This window comes from Ruditapes philippinarum, unplaced genomic scaffold (assembly GCF_026571515.1).
Source record: "Ruditapes philippinarum isolate M1 unplaced genomic scaffold, ASM2657151v2 ctg13495_1_1_1_1, whole genome shotgun sequence".
Classification (NCBI taxonomy): Eukaryota; Metazoa; Mollusca; class Bivalvia; order Venerida; family Veneridae; genus Ruditapes; species Ruditapes philippinarum.
The window spans coordinates 17,965-34,260 of record NW_026859720.1 but is presented as its reverse complement, the minus strand read 5'-3'; positions in this window follow the sequence as shown (position 1 = coordinate 34,260).

The following is a 16,296-nucleotide window of genomic DNA, read 5'->3' as shown; positions in this document are numbered from 1 at the left end:
GTGTTTGCAAAGTTTTTAATTTTCCCATGTTTCGGATAGCTCGCTCTATTTCTTTCCTTTCACTTACCACTTTGTCCATCCATGTTTTAACAAAACTCCGGCATTGAACTCAATTTCCACTGAGTTGAAGATTTTAAAATGTGGTTAGCACTTTCTGCATTATTGCTGGTCCAATTATGCGGAACTTTATTCTGTCTACATGGGATAACCACATGTTCTTTAATAAGGGGGGTACTAGTTTCTCCGTTAAATACTTCTTGTAAGTCTTCTCTTTCACAGTGTCAAGTTTAGTAACAATCTGGGTGATGTTTTCTAATCTACAAGAAAATGTGTCGTCATCATTGTTATCGACCAAGCCGTCTTTGTTAAAAAATTAAAATCTACTATATTTTGGCGTTCTTTCAACGGGTAGCCTACTTTATCTTCCATATATTTCAAGCTATTATTCCTTAAATGTCTGGTGCACAGCACATGTGTGGCATTAGGCAGGCAGTTTTCTATTGCAGCCATGAATGAACCTTCCTCATCTGATCCAATTATTAGCTTTTTTCTCTCTGTAGGTGTTAATCTGTCTCCAATTTGATGCAGGAACGCATTGTATGCTTCGGTTGTGGACGATGTATGAAGAAAAGTGGGACCAAAACATATTGGATGGTCCATTGTTGATCTTCTAATTACAGACATATCTTTATAGACTGTAGGTGTGACAAAAAAATCACCAAGGTTATATGTCTTGTCAATGTTAAGAACTGTACCACCTTCCCTGCAACAGAACCTCTTAATGTCATTCATCTGGTGCTGAATCGATACAGTGTTACTTACTGCGTTTTTCACCCCTTTTTATAAATTGAACATTTTGTACAAACTCATGATCTGCTGTCATGTCTAATAGTGCAAGTTCTTGATCAGCAGCATTTGCATTTGGTTTATTTAATTTGTTTAGGTTTATATTCTAAAATTCCTAAGTTGCTTATCATCGCGTTGCTTTTTCGAAATCATCATCTGTTTTTTTGTTCATTTCCTTCTCTACTTGTTTAACTGTACCATAAGCAAGTTTTTTTTTCAGTGCTTCTGCAACTTTTGGTTTAGTTTTAATGTAAACATCATTCCTTTCTTTAAATTTCGTATTTCCGTGCATCTAGTGGGCCTGTATATTTTCCCACGTATTCGACGATTGCTACATTTTCATTAATGTAATTTAATTCTTCTGGAATATTGCTGAACCAGGTTATGCGCCTTTTAAATGGTGCTTCACCATTAGAGCACTTCAGTGTATTATAATGCCTCTGGACTTTCAGGATATCCTCAGGTTTAGGTTGGGGTTCAAGAGGCAGGAACACCTTCTTTTTGTTTACAGGTTTTTCAATGCAATATGCTCCATTCTTTAAATATACTGTTATTAATTTTCCGTCCTTTTTCATAAACAACTGATTGGGACATGCAGGTCTCTGCCATGCACCACAGTCGTCCCATATTTCAGTTCTTTCGCCTTTGATCCTTTTAGATGTATTTTCTGTGTTGTCTATCACAAAATACATTCCATCTTTACGGCCAATTGGTATTTCTGCTAACACAGCATGAGGACCACGGTATATGTTAACAATTTGTTCGGTATTCATAAATGTTCGTAGAGGCCCCGGTTGAAATTCTGGAACATCTTCATCCTCCTTGTTGGTTTCCTCGTGGGTATAGTCGTTGCCGGAAATATCAGAGTGATGTAATACATCCGGAGAAGCAATATTGCCTTCCTCTGTGATGGGCAATTTTCAACTTCTTTTTCTGAACAGTCAGCGTGTTGTGATACACCCGGTGAGGTTATATAACCTACCTTACTGACCGAATATTCTTCCTGAATTGTTGATAAGTCAGACAGGAACTTCTCATCAATCTTTTCTGGAGATTGTGGCGAGTTCATTGATTCTATAAAAGATGGCCATTCTTCATTGTTTAGTGTGTTTTCCTGTACTGACTCAAATGGCCGGAGTTCGTCTTTTTCGATGACTTTCATCCTTACTAAGGGACAAAATGGTCCGGTTGCCATACATCTTTACGTGGAGTACTGCCGAATCTAGGCCTTTTGGTTGGGGCTTTTGCTGCTGGTCCACATTATTGTCATCGCTGGACGATCGGGGTCTACAAATGTTGGTCGGAACGTGGTGTTCATTGTTTTGAATGTGTAATTTTGGGATCCGTTTACAGCTGGATATACGACGTTGACTTTAGTTTTAAGTGCATTGGACAAAGCATAGATGTTCTACATGGATGACCAATTTCCTAGTTTTGGACAAGTTAGGCAGGCGTTGTCATAGTCATTGCAAAGGGGCTCAAGTGTCTTGTACAATCGGCTGCGAAATGTTCGCTCCCGCTGTTCAACTAGCTCTAAGGTCATATCCGTGGCGGATAGGGGATACCGAATATGACTTATTTTTTTATGAATTGATTATTTTTTTATGATTTTTTCTCTATACGATGTTTTATAATAATATAATTATTTTACATGCAAAATATCGTTAAATTTGATCAATAAATAAAAAAGTTATAAGTTATATTCGTTGTGTTTTCTATAAAAGTTAGCGATAACAACCGATTATCCAATAATATGGCGCCTCAGATCTGTCACCATGTCGTATATATCTCAAATAAATTGGTCGTTCCTATTGAAAACAATGCTTAAAAAATATAAATTTCCTAGATGTTCTGACTCATTTTTTTTTTTTGAAGACAATTTTTTCTTTTTTGAAGACACTGTTTAACTTACTCCTTTCAGGCCAAACATTTGCCAAAATATTGCATTGTGACATTTTAAAAAAAAATTGTGGAACATACTGGAATCGCCGCACGGGCTTTTAGTAAGTTTTTTACAAAATAAAATCAGACAGAATTAAGCGCTGCATTCAACAAATCAACATCAGTTTTGCCCATCAAACACACGGGAATTATTTTGTGCTCAGTGTCTTACTAGTGAAACTTGAAAAATGGTTTCAAAAGAATTGAATTGAAATTTGATTAATTTATGCTAGAAATTTCACACGTCCTGCAGGACGGGCATTTTTGGGAGATTAACTTGTCCAGAGTCATTTTTACTCGTATTTATCATTTATGAGCGGACAAGTGGATTTGTCGAGCCTTGATGTAACTGCAAGTGATTAACCACATTATTTCCATAAAACTTATACTACATGTAATTACATTGTATGAGATAATAAATCATTTGACTTAGTAGTGAAGTAAGTTTAAGACTGCATTATATTGATATAAAAGTGAATTCAGTAAGTTGGTTCCAAACTACAGGTGGAAACTGTTCTATTTTCTATTCAAGTTTATTTTTGATGAAACATAACTTATTTCCTGACAACAGTTATATATGCTTAACAATGTTGTATTTTGATTCTTTTAAAATCTGTTGAAAATATTCATAAATTCATGAAAAGAAGTTTAAAAAAAAGAGAAAGAAATGAGATTTGGGCATAATTTTTAAGAAGATAAAGATACTTCAATGAAAAAGTAAGATAGGTAACAAAAATCAATCAAACGAAAAACACATTCAAATTTCAAGTTTGTTCCTGACATGTCAGAACAAAATTAATATTTATTTTTTTTTGAAATCTGGTTACCTTGAGCTATGTTCTCTACCAATTGAGCTATTCAGACAATTATTACTCACTTTTACAATTGTTAGTCAATCATATCTGGACATGCAACATTCCACTTACCCATATATATGCCTTTAAAAAAGGACTGTTTCGACTATAAACACTTGAAATTATTAAGAAATTGCCCTATTATTCTTTACAGTCTATTGTGTATAGGCTAAATTTAGGAGACACTTGTGAAAATATGCAATGAAAAATGAATAATTAGATTGAAAATACAGGAAATGAAAATGAGCATTTTACTTTATCAATATTTCTTAATGTTTCATTGAAGTATGTAATAAATTAAAAGAAATATTGTATTAATTAGGAAAAGTTTTTATTTCAGGTGTGTGATTAAAGGCTTGTTTGTTAGATTTCAATTGTGGCACAGTTGGTTGTTTGCTGAGAAGCTGTGAAACGTAATTATACAGGCCATTAAGGTAAAAACATGTTAGCTTTTTTCTGGCATTGATATATATATCCATCTTACTGTAACAAAACAAAAGAGAACAATAGAATTCATTCCATAACAATAGAATATGGGGCCATGGCCCTTTAATAAACAAAAGGAAAAACAATAGTAATGGTCCTTTATCCCTTTTCGGTCACACGGGCAAACATTTTCTTCAAGTAAGACCATACATTATATATGTTAGAAAGTTAAAAAGGAAATGTTCATTGTTATATATATATTTGGTTTGAAAATCTTTGTACATTTACAATTTTGACCAAATAGTTTCTCAAAGTATTTATTTGACATTAACTGACATAATTTAGTGGCATATGTTTTCTAACTTTTCTTTTCCAGGAGGTTTTTGTCAGATTGATGAATGTGAAATTAAGAGGACCCATTTTGAGAATGCATCAAGAGAGATAAAGTCTAAAATGTGATACTGTCAATGTGACTAACCTTGAAGTAAACAGATGACACAATGTTTTTTCAATGTCATGGGCATATAATGAAGAGGTACATGATTATTTGTATACACTTTTCCTTAATAAATACTTTCTTAATGTTTGACATGTTTAAAGGCCAACACAGGACTCAAGGCTTATTTAAATCAGTAAGCTTGGCACTTAGAGCCAAATGTATATAAATTATTTCAATACCATTTCATTATGCAATCTGTTGTTAATTTAGGAAACAAAAGTCGATAGCAAAAAACATTTTAGCCGTGTCATGACAAAACCAACATAATGGGTTTGCGACCAGCATGGATCCAGACCAGCTGGAGCATCCGCGCAGTCTGATCAGGATCCATACTGTTCGCTATCAGTTTCTCTACTTGTAATAAGGTTTGTAAGCGAACAGCATGGATCCTGATCAGACTGTGTGGATGCGCAAGCTGGTCTGGATCCATGCTGGTCGCAAACCCATAATGTTGGTTTTGTCATGACACGGCTCAATTTTGTGACATGCAATTCACTTAAATTGTATTTTGAAATTCAAGTTTTCATTCCTTTCACCTCAAGGCATTTGACATTGAAATAGTGACTTCATGTAGAAAGCAGTCAGTAAAATCTAATCATCTCATCTTGACTTAGCTGTATATAGATTATCAGAATCACTCACATTTACAAATTTATATGACTTTGAAAAGTTGTGTTACTAAGCAATAAATAGATTTAATTGGGGTGACCATAGTCAAAGTAATGTACCTAAACCACTTACCTTTAAAGATATACTATGCTCATCAGTAAAAATATTTTAATCATGAAAATTTATTGAATTCTATGCAATTCTTTTTGAATATGTCTAATTTGAATGAATTAACTATGCATTGGAAGCCATGTTCCTTCTTACGAGCCAAAAAAAAAATTTGGTCCTTCTTAAAAAAAACTGTTAGTTTCCTAACAACACTATATATTTATATTGTGACCACCTATAGCGTGTGGTGTTTAACATTACATAGCTACTTTATGTAAACACAAAACATGCTTTTTTATGTTTACAAAGAGACTGTGTAGCAATTATCAATGTTCTATTATATTTAATGGATTCTTTAATGTGAGAAAGCAATCCAGCTAGCTTTAAAAAAGGCGGTGGTTCTACTCAGATGCTCGTTTGTGAAATCTGCACAGAGGGGTTGAGCTCTGGCATTTGTCGCGCATTTTTTGGTTTTATACCTTTATAAATCAGAGTAATTCTAACAGAAAAATGCTGAAAAAAGTTAACATACAAGTATGGAATATCTCGGTCAGCAATAAACTTTTTCAAAACTCTATTTCAGAAAACAGAGATGCTTGTTTGACAGATACAGTAATAGTAGGAGTTATGAGGGAAGATAGATTGCAGTGATAAAACTATATTGAGGCACCACTTCATCACCAAGAAACATGAGATGAATTATCAATGTTTTTCAATGTGTTTGAACACCCATTTTAAATAATACAGCTCAGAGTGAATTTTTCAAAATAATTAATTCTGTTTTCAAAGTTTTTTATTTAAATGTGAGTTGATCTTGTCAAGTACTTTAATTTTTTTAGGGATGGCAACAAATACTAAAATCAATACTCGAGTACTCGGTCATTTTTCGGATCGAGTATTCGGTTACTGGGATGATTTCCAATGATCTTTAAATTTATATCACACAATATCAACACCGTCGGCATGCTACCTTCATTTTCTATTTTAATTCATAGAATGTGAAGCTATAAATAGGATTGCAAGAAATACATTTAATAAATATAAACATAAGAAATGTCAATGACAGTATTTATTATATACCTATAAATTTTCTTCCTAAAAACACAGGATAATCTTGAAGCGCAAATAGGCTTCAACAGTTAGAAAATTCTGTATTATGTTAGAGACAAATACAGTACCATACATGAAAGGACTGGACTATTTTTTATGCTCCCCGAAAAATTTCGGGGGAGCATATAGTCGCCGCCTTGTCCGTCCGTCCCCTTTTCTTGTCCGGGACATAACTTTGAAACAACAAGAGGTATCAACATGAAACTTTGTAGGTAGTAGGTAGATAGATCTCATTGAGTAGGTGTGCAGAACATAAGAACCGTAACTCTGCCTTGCCTAATTTTTTAATTATTCCCCTTTGTTTATTTTTACACTTTGAACTTTGTCCGTGACATAACTCTAAAATTATAAGAGGTATCAACATGAAACTTTGTAGGTAGATAGATCTCATTAAGAAGTTGTGTAGAGCACAAGAAACGTAACTCTGCTTTGCTTAATTTTTGAATTATCCCCCTTTGTTTATTTTACACTTTGAACTTTGTCCGGGACATAACTCTAAAAGTATGAGAGGTATCAACTATTCAACATGAAACTTTGTAGGTAGATAGATCTCATTGAGTAGGTGTGCAGTGCACAAGAACCGTAACTCTGCCTTACCTTATATTTGAATATCCCCCTTTGTTTATTTTTACACTTTGAACTTTGTCCAGGACTCAACTCTAAAACTATAATAGGTATCAACATGAAACTTTGTAGGTACATAGATCTCATTGAGTAGGTAAGCAGTGAAACAAGAACCTTAACTCTCCCTTGCCTAATTTTTGAATTATCCCCCTTTGTTTATTTTTACACTTTGAACTTTGTCCGGGACATAACTCTAAATGTAAAAGAGATATCAACATGAAACTTTGTAGGTAGATAGATCTCATTGAGTAAGTTTGTAGTGCACAAGAACTGTAACACTGTCTTGCCTACTTTTGGAGTTATTGCCCTTTGATCATTTTGACACTTTGAACTTTGTCCGGGACATTACTCTAAAATTATAAGAGATATCAACATGAAACTTTGTAGATAGATAGGTCTCATTGGGTGGAAGTGCAGTGCTTAAGAATCATTACTCTGTCTTGCCTTATTTTGAAGTAATTGCCCTTTGTTTATTTTTAACTTTTTGACTTTTGTACGAGACATAACTTTAAAACTATTAGAGATATCAACATGGAACTTTGTAGGTAGCTAGATATAATTGGATAGAACTGCAATGCTTAAAGAACCTAAACAAAGCCTGGTCTAATTTTGGAGTTATTACCCTAAGTTCATTTTTACACTTTGAATTTTACCCGGACATAACTCTGATATCATCAGGAAACTTTATAGATAGATAGATCTCATTGAATATAAGTGCAGTGCAAAAAAAACATAAATCTGCTTTGCCTAATTTTGGAGTTTTTGCCCTTTGTTCATTTTTTTTATACTTTCCTGTGTCCAGAACCTTCTCGGGGAGCATCATCCGGTTCAACCGGTTCTTGTTGACGTTGGTTCTGATCGTAGCTGTGTGTAACGTAGTATATGGAAACGGCAACCAAAATAATAAAAGGTGTGGCTGGTTTTGCACAAATTACGTATTCATCTGTCAGTCATAATTTATTTCTTGACAGCTACATTTCTTTTTCTGAAATTTCTTATATAAGTGTAGTATAATGAAAATCATTTATACTTCAAACGAAAAGGTATATTAGAAAAGGAAAATTATGTTTGTAGTAGCTTTCTGAGGCTATGCATTTTTCTACTTGCAATGTTGGAAAATTGATATCTAGCTCGCCCTTTGGTCTCGCAAGATATCAATTTCCCACCGCTGCTCATAGCAAAATACAAAGCCTCAGAGAGCTACTACAACATAATATTCTGTATATATATTTTTTTTATAATTAACAAGTTAGGGCTATCCTTGAATTTTTTTTTATTTAATCAAGTTTGAATTTTTTTAAATATATTTATATGAATGCATGCAGCTTTGAAATAGTTTTTTACCTATGTATATTTGGCAGCAATTTCACATGTAGCTCTTTCGAAAAAAAAATCACTTGAGCAAAAAAACTTATATAGGCATAAAGTGATACCCCGTTCTGTCATCATCAATTTTGGTTTTTAGCTCACCTGAGCTTGCTCAGGGTGAGCTTTTAGGATCGGTGAATGTCGGTCGTCCGTCCACAATTGCTTGTGAACACTCTAGCGGTCGCATTTTTGCTTCAATCATCATCAAACTTGGTCAGAATGCTTATCGAGTAGAAAGCACGGATGAGTTCAAACATGAGTCATCTCGATGAAAAACTAGGTCACAAGAGCTAAAAATAGAAAAACCTTGTGAACACTCTAGAGGTCACATTTTTTGACCCAATCATCATCAAACTTGGTCAGGATGTTTGTCTAGGTGATAGCTCGGATGAGTTCGAACATGGGTCATCTCGGATGAAAAAGTAGGTCACAAGAGCTATAAATAGAAAAACCTTGTGAAAATTCAAGTGGTCACATTTTTGAACCAATCATCATCAAACTTGGTCAGAATGCTTGTTTAGTCAATTGCTTGGATGAGTTTGAACATGGGTCATCTCTGATGAAAACACTAGGCCACAGGAGCTAAAAATAGAAAAACCTTGTGAACACTCTAGTGGTCACATTTTGACCCAATCATCATCACACTTTGTCAGGATGCTTGTTTAGATAATAGCTCGGATGAGTACGAACATGGGTCATCTCGGATGAAAAAGTAGGTCACCGGAGCTAAAAATAGAAAAACCTTGTTAACACTCTAGCGGTCACATTTTTGCATCAGTCATCATCAAACTTGGTCAAGATGTTTGTCTTGTTTGATAGCACGGATGAGTTTGAACATGGGTCATCTTGGATGAAAAAGTAGGTCACCGGAGCTAAAAATAGAAAAAACCTTGTTAACACTCTAGTGGTCACAATTTTGACTCAATTGTTAGCAAACTTGGTCAGGAAACTTGTCTAGGTCATTGCTGGGAATAAATCGAACATGGGACATCTCGAATGAAAAAAACTAGGTCACAGGAGATAAAAAAAAGAAAAATCTTGTTAACACTCTAGTGGCTACTGTTGTGATCCAAATATTCTGTTAATTGGTCTAAAAGTTTGTTATGGTGATTTCTAAGTCAAGATCCAACATGGGTCATCTTGGATGAAAAACTAGGTCACACCGCCCAAATATGGAAAAACCTTGTTAACATTCTAGTGGTCACATTTTCGACTCAATTATCATCAAACTTGGTCAGGATGCTTGTCTAGGTAATTGCTTGGATGAGTTCGAAATCGCATCTGAAACTAGGTCACCGGAGCTAAAAAATAGAAAAATCTTGTTAACACTCTAGTTGCTACTGTTTTGATCCAAGTATCCTGGAAATTGGTCTGAAAGTTTGTTTTGATGATTTCTAGGTCACGTTTGAATAAGTGTCACCTGGGTTAAAAAACTAGGTCGCACTAGCTCAAATATGGGTAATCCTTGTTAACACTGTAGTGGTCACATTTTTGACTCACCTGTTAATGAGACTTTGTCAGAATGCTTGTCTAGGTAATTGTTTGGATGAGTTTGATTAAGTCAGGTGAGCGATCTAGGGCCATTCATGGCTCTCTTGTTTTGTACATGGTTTTATTTAAGAAATATTTTGTTCCAGTTATTTAAAGATGTTTGTATGATTATTGGGATAAATACAGTTAAAGTACAGTTTTCTTCTTATTACAGTACAATCTGAACAATCTTTGAAAGGTTTTCTGATACTATACATTACTACCCCAATTTATATTCGCGAATGCACAAATTTCGCGTAACATATTCGCGAAATATTCATTTGCCGCGATTTTTTTGATTTCCGAAAAAAAAATTTTTCGCGGATTGGAAAGTCTGATGGGGCCACTTATATAATTATTGTAACATGTACGCATCGTGCGTCTTTATTATATGTTGTATAACCACCTTTTATTAACAATTCACTCAACAAGTATTTTTATATGATCCATTAAAATAAGCCTTTTGTGACATGCTCGATAGTTTTCTCACGTTTTGTCAAACGATTTTATGATAGTTTTCACGACTTTTGTCAAACTATTTATCTACAACAGTATTTCTAAAATAAGGCGGGTACTTTGTATGCATGATTACTTAGTATTAGAGTGTAAATATGAGAATTAAACTGACACATCATTGCTCGGCTATAGTACACTATACGTTATAGTGATTTGCAAGTGGCCTCTAAGTATTCATAAACTGTTATTAACATGTGGATGCTTTATTTTGACTTGCAATATATTGAATAGATTCTTTTGATATTTCTAAGAATAGTAGCTAGTTTACTGAGCTATGTGTTTTATGCTTTATGGGCAATATTCTAACAACTCAGTTACTTCCTTAAAAGGTGCCCGTAATACTCGATATATCCGTTCAAGTAATTTTTGCATTAACCACGTCTAAACATAAAAATCTTCCTCTTCCATGTTATTCGGCGAATCGTGCGGACTTATTCGCGCAACAAATATTCGCGGTTTCGTGGCACAATCGCGAATAAGCGAAAATTAATTGGTCGCGATCATATCGGTATGGGTTACAGTATTTTTATAGATGGGAAAACATATTGGTCTCAACCATGATTGGTTGGCTTTTTAGCTCGACATATTTGAAAAATATGAGAGCTATTTATAGTAACCGCGTCTGCGATTGGTTAAAAGTTTATTTTAAATCAAAGTATTCAATTATTGCTTGAGATAGTTCCAATTGAAATTTACAAATAGTTTTTGTAGTTAAACAAGTGTACATCTGACTGCACAAGTTGGGGAGATTACCGCCTTGACCTACATATTAAAACTTCACATGCATTGTAGGGTTTCATAATTGTACATGTAGTATTACTGACCCAAGAATCCATAATTTTATCTAGCATTAGGCTGATTTTTTTTCTCCCCTATATTCAACTTAGAAATTTAATAGGTAAAAAGTTTTGCTTGTAAGCGATGTCAATCTCCATAAACTACTGAAGGGTTTGTGCCTTTTTTGGGACAAATTTTATGCATTCATGATAATAAAGCAGTGATTTACTTGATAAACATTCTTGATAATCCAAGCCTTTGTACCTTTCCTCGGTCAGTTTTATGTACTTCATGGGTAAGGCATTTTTATACTCAATAAACACCCTTGTGACAACTTTTTTCGAATAGTCGAGCCTTACTGTCTCAGGAATTTCTTGTGTTTGTATAATAATAACTGAACAAAAAGTTATGAAGGAGTTATATTTACACACGGTATGTTAACAATAGCTGTTGGATAGGACAGCACACTCACCTATATGCTAAGTGCTTGACAATAGAAGAACCTTCGGTTATTTTTAAAATATCTTAAGTTCACAAAAGCAGACCAAAAATTTCCTTTAAACCATTCTAACAGATATAAGCATTGGACGAGAGTCGTAGCTAGTATGCTCGCAAAGAAATGTATAAAATTTCAATTTATTTCAAAGCAGATCGTCTATGGAATACGAAAAATATCTTGAAAGCCATAGGCAATCTTTAACACTATGGGTGCCTGATCGGGATTCAGAGTGGTGCAACAGTTTCAATGGACCAATATGTTCTAATGGACTTCGCGGGAAAAATTGAAGGTGATAGACGCCGATGTTCAGATGACTAGGATATATTCTACTTATTCTTATCGAATAATCGAGTAAAAATGTGACTTCTGCTTTGAAAGTAGGAATGGCATCTGCTTGTAACAATAGACCACTATACAATCAACATAATGCGCCCCCAACAGTGCTTTCAGCGCTTTGATTATAATTGGTAACACCAATCACACAATGCTTCATGTACCGATACGTCGAATTATGGCAGGGCATTATAATTATCCGAGTGTATACATGAAAAATGTAATCTGCTGCATAGTTTTACTGAAATTTACAAAATTCGTTAGATATATTACATGATTGGCCTATTTGTATTTATGTCAGATTTATTTCTCAGTCTTTACCAGCGCGGCTTTACCAAAATGACATTTTTGAACATGATTCTTTGATATGCAGAAATGAGGGAGTGAATTTAAGTTTATTTGTTCCAGTTAATTGCATTGTTGTTTAAAATTTTAATCTCATCAAAAGAAGATTATGAAATTTACACGTAGTACTATTGTTTTTAATTACTTTTAATTAACTTTGCGACCAGTTTATGATGAACTTCCTTTTTCAAAGATAGTCATGTGTTAGTTTTACATTCAAAATCGATTTTCTAATTAATATTTCTGTTTATTAATGACTTTATATGACACCTGTTGCCTTGAAGAAGTGAAGGTAATTTAGAAATGTGCGAAAAGGATAGCAGTTGATTTTTTATATGGCTAATTACGCCTCAAATCCATCTTTTGATTATATTTTATTCATCTGAACAACATGGCAAAGTGGAACTTGCTTTTTTTTGTCTTTTGTCTTAAGTCGCATGAAAAAAATCAAAAGAAGACTATTTTGTTATTATAATATTGAAATGTCAATATTTTTTAATTTTATAAATGTCTTAAAGATATAATATGCTAAAATTTGAATTGCTATACAGTCTTTTTTTTCTGGATTTTGATTTTTTAAAACCAGTAAACGGAATTATATCTTAAGCGAAGTATATCTCAACACCTATAATATTCAAAATTTTAAGTTCATATCTGTAGTACTTACTTAGAATGGATTTTTTAAAATTAAATCACGATACTTACAATATTTTTTTTTGTACTGTGCCACCTACATCACTGACATTTCTGAACTTATTCCTCAAATATGTGTCTCAGTTTTTTGAATTTCAGACAGCAATATCTGTGCAATATATTATAAATAAAAGTGTCTGATATTTCAGTCTGTTGAATTAGTTCTATTCTTAGATGAATCAGAAAGCGGATGAGATTTAGTGTGACAATTTTCAAAATCTGGAAATCATTTTCAAGATATGTGCCAAGCCAGAATGTTTTCGAATACCATGCATATTTAACTTACTAGAAATGTCATGTCTGCGCATAATATTTAGATATTCAATCTTAAGGCTAAGAAAAATTGTAATATATATTACCCAAAGCTAAATGATTACATTTTCCTTCTTAGTTAGATTGTATCTAACTTGACTTATTTTTCAGTAATTTTAATAATAACCATATAACATTAGTTTAAACATATTTATTTCCCGAATATTTACATGATATACATAATACAATACAATCAGAATACAAATATGTAATATATATTCAAAGAAAATGATGAGAACGAAAGACTAAGTCTTATAAAATTCTTTTCCTTTTAGTGTAACTTTATAATAAGTCGATTTTATAATATTTTGTACAATTATCAAAAAGTGGAATGTAAATATTTGTGACGAAGTAAACGTTATATTTTTAAGTAATCGTCGGGATAAGAATTAGAAATTATAATAACGAAAAAAGAAGAAAGGAAAACAAATAATACAATAGGAAAAAGGAAAGAAAGAGAAAGAAAGATTGCTTCACTGTTTCACTTTAAGTTCAGAGAAATCGCTTTGATTCTGAGATAAAAAGTATGAAATGTTTAAAGAATATGGCATTATCAGTACTGAGAGATGTCCGGGTTGCCAAAAAAGTTAGGGTGTTGAGAGTAATATCGGAAATTATTTAGATTTCCCAATAATTTTTTCTCTACATGTACGAAAGCGATTGGCATTCAAAGAAGTAATGAAAGTTAGTTTCATTTGACCACACTCACATAATGGCGATGGTGATATATTTTTAAGAAACAAATGATATAATTTAGGGAGCTACATTTTGTTGCGTAACCTGGTGTGAAGAATTTTGAAGTTTTTCTATCACCAAAAATAAAAGTAATTTTTGGTGTAGTTTTCTTTATCACGTGAATAGATAATTTTTAAACATTGAAAAGGTTGGTAGATTCCTTATGTTAAGGGGCAAGTTGTTCCATTTCACGAATTGAAGATGGGAAAAAGAACTAAAGTTAAAGATTGTCCTTGCTGAAATACCAATAGTGTCTTTTGAATTTTAAGGTTATAACGGGTTTTGTTTGATCGGTATTTTTTAAAATTTTTGGGGCAACGTTTTTTTTAAAAAATTTAATCTTTTTTATAAGTCTTGTTTAATTTTTTCCCAAATTTATTCATTTTTAATTTTCTTTTGAAATGTTTTTTGCCCCAGACCTATTCTGCACTTTCTTTTTATTTTATCTAAGGGGTCAGTTCATATAAAATGGTTTCCCAAACCACATCCGCAAATTAAAGGGATTGGTTTTGGGGAAAACGATATTAAATAACAAAGGAACGACAACAAACAGTTTCTCAATGTTCACCTTTTTCCTGTTTTTCTTAATATTTTCTATATGTGTTGCCCCAGGCAATTGTGAGAAAGAAAATAATCCTAACTGTTTATGATCTTTTACTTCGGTATAAGTTTGTAAGCATTTGAAGTTTGGTTGTGATATGAATTTCTTTTTCTAGAGGACAATAAGTGATTCTGATTTAGACGGATTGAAAGTGACAAGCCATTTTCTGCCCATTGCAGCTATTATTTCAAATATCTGATTGTAATTGTTGTGCTGCAGTTTGTGGGTTTTAATAACAAATAGGAAGACTGGTATCATCAGCAAAAAAATTTTACATTTGATTGAAGATTTTGGACTATTCATTTATGTAGATGAGAAAAACGTAAAGGACCAAGGATCGAAACCTTGTGGAACACCAGCCTGAGAGAACACCCAAGAAGGATTTGGCATTTCTTAGAAACAACACACTGACGTCTGCAGCTTAAATAATTCCTGAAACCATTCAAATATTTTCAAGATACACCATAATATTTTAATTTACAGAGAATGCCTTTGTGCCAGACTTTATCGAATGCCTTGCTTTATTGTCGAAGAATATAACTCGAGCTTCGAGAACCGTCATCAAGTGCGTTTTGCAAAGTATGTTCATAAATATAAAACAAGTTGATTTACATTTTGAACCCCCGGGTAAAAACCCAGATTGCACGGGCGTAAGAATTCATTCGCGTTCAAATGATTAAAATAAATGTTTAAAAATTCAGTCTTTTCAAAATTTTTTTCCATGTGTTGAGCAGTGAAATTGGTCAAAATTTTTAAAGGGGAAAAGGAGCATCACCTTTTTTAAAGATGCGTAACGGGGGCTTCCTTTCCAAAAATGGCACACAAGAAAGGACTTTTTTAAAAAATTTATTAAAGGAAAAAGAGTTCTTTTGCGGTTTTACGAAAATTTTATTACTAATACATCTGGCCCAGATGCTTTGTGGGACTTTAGAGATTAAAGAATATTTCATTTCAGAGGGGCAGTTAGTAAAAATTTTTAAAAACAGAGGTTTTTGGACCTAGGTCAAAAAATTTGGGGTCAATATAAAATTAGGTTTATGTAAGAAATATCGTTCAATAGGTTTCCCCTTTGGTCTTCAGAGAATCAATTTTGGGTTTTTTGATTTTGTAAGGGGGGGAAAATTTGACTTTGTCTGTGTAGGTGAGATAAAATTTTTAATTTTTCCACAGTTTTTTTAAGAAACATTCCTTTTTTGTTTGTCGATAAAATAATAAAAACCTTTGGGCCTTTTTCTTTTATATTTTATTTCTTAAGTTTAAATTTTTCCCCCATGCATATTGGATTGAGATTTGTTTTTGCACAATTGTTTTAGTCACAAATTTTTGGGAATGTAGTATTTGTTTATCAAAGGGTTTAAAGGTTTAAAATTTTTTAACCTTTATTTTGGAATTATTTTTAAGATTATTAAAAATTTTTAAAAAAATTTCTTGGTTTTTAAAGGGATAAAATCAAAATTTTCCTTTGGGGAAATGAAAAAATATTTCAAAAGCTTGCCCCGTAATCCCACGATTTTTCCCAAAAGTGCGTTGAAAGTTTGTTTTTTTTACGGAATTAAAAAGACAAAAAACC